Consider the following 6,000-nt stretch of genomic DNA (forward strand, 5'->3'; position numbering starts at 1 on the left):
CCAACAAGCTAGACTACCCATACTCACTGCCTTCTGACTTAGTGCGTATGCCACTACATTAGCCTTACCCGAATAATACTGGATGGTTACATCATAAACCTTGAGTAACTCCATCCACCTTCGATGTCTCAAATTCAGATCATTTTGATTGAACACATGTTGCAGACTACGATGATCAGTAAACGCCTCACACTTGACACCATAGAGGTAATGTCGCCAGATCTTAAGAGCAAACAATACTGCTGCCAACTCAAAATAATGTGTTGGGTAATTCCTCATGCACCTTCAATTGTCGCAATGCATAAGCTATAACATTCTTATCCTACATTAACACAGCACCCAAACCCAAATTTGAAGCATCACAATATACAATAAAATCCTTACCTTCCACTGATAGTGCTAGAATAGGTGATGTGGTCAAGAGAGTCTTGAGCTTTTGAAAGCTCTCTTCACACTTTTCGGTCCATTCAAAAGGTACTTCCTTTTTGTTCAACCTTGTCAGATGTGGCAATAGAAGCAAAGTTCTTCATAAATCGACGATAATAGCTAGCGAGCCCCACAAAACTCCTAACTTCAGTCATAGAGCTAGGTTGAACCCAATTCTTAACCGCTTTAATATTTTGGGGATCTACCATTACCCTTTCTTTGGAAACTACATGCCCCAAAAAGGCAACTGAATTCAACCAATATTCACACTTAGAAAATTTTGCATACAACTTTTGTTTTCCAAGAACACCTAGAAAAATACAAAGATGGTCGGCATGCTCTTCCTTACTCTTTGAATAAACCAGAATATCATCAATAAATACTATAATAAAATAATCGAGAAATAGTTTGAACACACCATTCATCAAACTCATGAAAGTTGCAGGCTCATTTGTCAACCCAAATGACATTACTAGAAACTCATAGTGTCCATAGCATATCCTAAATTCCATCTTGGGCACATCCTCCACCCTAATCTTTAACTGATGATAACCAGACCTTAGATCAATCTTAGAGAAAACTGACACACCTTGTAATTGGTCAAAAATATAATTTATTTGAGGCAATGGGGACTTGTTCCAAATGGTGACCTTATTTAATTGTTGGTAATCTATACACATCCTCATACTACCATCATTTTTCTTAACAAACAAGACATGAGCACCTCACGGGGAAGCAATAGGAGGAATGAAACCCTTATTAAGAAGTTCTTGGATTTGAGCCTTAAGCTCTCTCAACTCTACCATGGCCATGCGATATGGAAGGATGGAAATGGGGTGGATACTCGGTTCAAAATCAATGCAAAAATCTATATCTCTATCTGGAGGCATACCAGGCAAATCAAATAGGAAACACTTCTCTAAATTCTGACACCACAGGAATGGACTCGGTAGAGGGAGACTCAACCTCAACATCCCGAATATGAGCCAAATAATCCAAACAACCCTGCCCTACAAGTTTCCTAGCCCAAACGGAGGATATGATCTTAGTTAGCTTAGGCTTGCACACCCCTTCCCACTCTAATATTCCCTACCGGAGATCTCTAGAGTCACATACTTAGTATTACAATTAAACACAGCATGATAGGGGGACAACCAATTCATGCCTAAGATTATATCAAAGTCAGTCATATCCAAAATCACCAAATCAGCCCAAGTCTGAAAACCCAGAAACAAGATAGGACGAGCACGATAGACATGGGTGACTATGACAGACTCTCCAACTGGGGTAGAAACATGTATATTGGCATTGAGGACATCACAAATCATATCAAATCCCAAGGGAAACGGAATGGACACATAGGAATAAGTAGAATCTGGATCAGATAACACATTAGCCATCCAGACAAAAATAGTACATGTGATCATTGCATTTGAAGAATTTGTCTCGGTCTTGCTTGGAAAGACGTAACACTGAGCCCTGTCATCTTGACAGGCAACTTCCGTGTCTAGCTGCACTGTACCTCTGTCTGCGTTACCATTTTCCTGACCGCCATGATCTAGCTGATTTCCTCCTCGCCCACCTTGTGGATGTCCTCTACCATTATTACCATTGCCCGCGGGTACCACTCTCTAGTCTGCTACGACGTGGAATCAAACATGCAGGGTTGGGGACAATCTCTCCTTATATGACCAGGATTTCCACAATTATAACAAGTGTGATCAAAAGATGGCCTGCTCCCCGCCGAATGTGCGTCTCCCAGGCTATCTTGAATCAAATTTTGAGGTGTAGTTCCCAAGTAATTACCTGTGGAAGTGGGCATAGCAGACTGAATTAGCCGGGCTGCAAGTGTCGGCCTCCCTGAACCTCTGGAGTAAGAACCCTGAAAGTTACCTGTATTCTTAGCTTTCTTAGCCAAAGCCTTAGCCTGTCCATCTAACTTCTTCTTCTTTTTTTACAAAATCAGTCACCTCATTGAAGTTTTTTCATGTAGAGGTCATATGAATAGACAATACCTGCAACTCAGAATTTAGTCCCTCAACAAATAGACGAATCTTCTCTTCCTCAGTAGTCACCAATTGCATAGCAAATCTAGACAAAGCATGGAACTTAGCCTCATAAGCAACCACAGACATACAACCTTGCTCCAAAGCCATAAACTCATCCTTCTTACGATCTCTCAAAGTCTGGGCACATACTTCTCCAAGAAAAGAGAATAAAACTGGGTCCAAGTGAGTAGGGGTAAAGCTGAAGATATGCATTCCACATAAGCTCTCAACCACTGATTAGCCTAACCTTAAAGTTGAAAAGTCACACACTCTACTCCATGCTGATGGACAATTCCCAACTTATGAAGCCTCTCATAACAATCTTGAATGAACTCATAGGCGTCCTCACTCTCGGAACCATGGAACACATGTGGTTTCAATTTCAAGAACTTAGTCAACATCTCATGCTCATTACTAATCATTACGGGACCCAACAACGGATGGAAGAAGACATAAGTACCTACAGTTCCACAGGGCAATTGGCGGGAGCTTGAGTTGCTTGAATTAAGAGAAGAACTCCAGGACCATCCAATCCTTTTAGGAATGACATAATCTGTTGAGCTAACACTGGATCTAAAGGAGGAATACATGTAGTCTCAGTCTGCACCTCTTCCTCTTGTCCAACACTCTCATCGTTCTCTACCTCAACATTTTCCTCTATCTCTTCATGTTATGCAGAAGGAAATCTCATTTCTGGGAGCATTCTCAACCAGAGCTCCATCCTTAGTAGGTGCTAACCTTCCTCGGCCTCTACCCCTTTCTCTTTCTCTACCTCTGCATCGACCGCGACCTCTTACTGCAGACTCCTCAGCTGGCTCATTAATGGGAGCTACTAGCCTGACACCATTGAACCTAGTGTTAACCTTCTACGGATAGAAGAGTGAAGGAGATTAGATACCAATTGAAACCAAGTTATAGAAAGAAAGGAGACAATAGAAAGCAAAGAGATTTCCCAAAGTCCTATAGCATCTCAAAGAAAAGTACAGACATATCTGTACCGTTCCGCAAGACTCTACTATACTCATTTTGGTACATCGAGATCAACGAACCTAGGGCTATGATACCAACTTTGTCACAACTCAGACCATCGTGATTGGCACCCACACTAACCCTTCGGTGGGAGTGTCACACTCTTTTTCACGCACGGAGGTGAAAAGGTTTTTCCATTTTAAGTGACGTATTGATTAACGGATTATTTAATTTTTCTCAGAGTCACCACTTGGAATTGAGTTATGGTGTTCCAAGTCACCTTTTCGTTTTTAATCCCTAACCAAAAGGAAATGGCTCTTTAATATGGTCTGCGAACTAGAAATTCAGGTAAGGAATTCTATTGACCGAGGGGAAGGTANCCAAATTTGAAGCATCACAATATACAATAAAATCCTTACCTTCCACTGATAGTGCTAGAATAGGTGATGTGGTCAAGAGAGTCTTGAGCTTTTGAAAGCTCTCTTCACACTTTTCGGTCCATTCAAAAGGTACTTCCTTTTTGTTCAACCTTGTCAGATGTGGCAATAGAAGCAAAGTTCTTCATAAATCGACGATAATAGCTAGCGAGCCCCACAAAACTCCTAACTTCAGTCATAGAGCTAGGTTGAACCCAATTCTTAACCGCTTTAATATTTTGGGGATCTACCATTACCCTTTCTTTGGAAACTACATGCCCCAAAAAGGCAACTGAATTCAACCAATATTCACACTCTTTTTTCACTCACGTAGGCGGAAGGGTTTTTCCATTTTAAGTGACGTATTGATTAACGAATTATTTAATATTTCTCAGAGTCACCACTTGGAATTGAGTTATGTTGTTCCAAGTCACCTTTTCTTTTTTAATCCCTAACCAAAAGGAAATGACTCTTTAATATGGTCTGCGAACTAGAAATTCAGGTAAGAAATTCTATTGACTGCGGGGAAGGTATTAGGCATCCCTCGAGTCCCGTGGTTCTAGCACGGTCACTTTTATTGACTTATACTTATTTTAAAATATTTTTTGGATATATTATTTCAGGCCATGACTTGTTCGCATTTTTATTGATGAACTTTTATTTGGTCTCAACCTAGATGCGTAACCGCATTCTTGGACTTCATATTTAGAGGCATAACTGCCTTCTTCGCATCACATTTAATAATGTTGTCTATGAGTCTCTATTTTAAACTAATGAAAGTCAATTTTATTATTGCACAAGGTACGTCACCGCATGCTTCAGTTTGTTTTTAATGTCTCAAAAATATGTGTAACCACATTCTTAATTAAAAAAAACATTGTTAATGTGTCTAAAAGTCCATCTAACGTTAACAGAACATATTTTAATGTTTACCTACCCAAAGTGTTACTTAACCAAAATAGTGATCTAGACCGATTTCATAAGAAATAAATCTATCAATCAATAATAAAAGAAAACCTTAGTAAAATAGTAAACGGAGCATCCAAAAGCTATGTATATAATGTTGACCAATATTTCCTTAATTATTATTAATCAAACCCCATACCTCTTCTAATTACTAAATAAAATTTGTTACCTAATTTTAAACAAATTGGTTTCAAAGTGGCTCACTGATTGAGTTATTTAATGTAACATCTCGCAATTTGAAATAACTAGGAAGAAGCTAATAATTGGAAATAGTCATTTTTGGAAAGAATGAAAATCTGGAAATTTGTTTAAGTTAGGAAAAGTTGAGTTTTGGTCAACTTCAAACGGTCATAACTCCTAGCTCAGAATGAGTTAGGTGTACTTTCAGATATGGTTGGAAAGCACTTTGAATGATCTTTCCAACACTGTCGATTTTACGTGATTCCGAGTTTGTATGAGTAAGTTATTTCCTTTAGAAGTTGGACTACTGGATTAAGGAAAGTCTAATCCGAATTTTAGAAGGGTAATTTAGTCTTTTCCTTACCTAATTATTCTAATTCGTGTTTAGGAGATTAATTGAGGTTAAACCAAATTTGTTTCAGTTTAGAAAAGTTAGAGTTCACGCTAGGGCTTGGAGAAAAGAGGAAAGAAGAGAAAGGAGAAGAGGAAGCAAGATTTGTTGACTTCGTCAAGGATAGCTTGTGGATTTCATTGGGGTGATCCCTACAAGGGATGTGAGATCACATAGTGTTGAGTTAGTTCACCCACGCACCAATCATGATTTATTTCAGAAAATTTAAGTCTTTGAAGGTTTAGAAGTTGAGTTCTCGATGAACATTGTTGAAGGTTTTCTTGAATACTTGTGGGTTGTGTTGATTGAAGCTTCTTGTGATTTGATTCATGTTTCTGGGTGTAATTTCGGTTTGAATTTATCATATATTGAGGGTATAAATGATGCTAAGTGTTCGGGGAAGGAACCATGGAAGTTTAGAGGGTTTAGGGATGAAAAACGGAGAAGAAAAGTCATCAAACACCTGGGGATAGGGGTGGGGCGTCGCGCCAGCTAGCGCGCCCCAAAAGTGTCTCTAAATCTTCACCCTTGGGGAGCTGCTCCAACCAGCGCGCCCCAGACCAGTCCCTGAATGTTGAGGGCTGGTGCCCCGCGCCTCTCAGAG

Source organism: Solanum stenotomum, chromosome 11 (assembly GCF_019186545.1).
Source record: "Solanum stenotomum isolate F172 chromosome 11, ASM1918654v1, whole genome shotgun sequence".
Classification (NCBI taxonomy): Eukaryota; Viridiplantae; Streptophyta; class Magnoliopsida; order Solanales; family Solanaceae; genus Solanum; species Solanum stenotomum.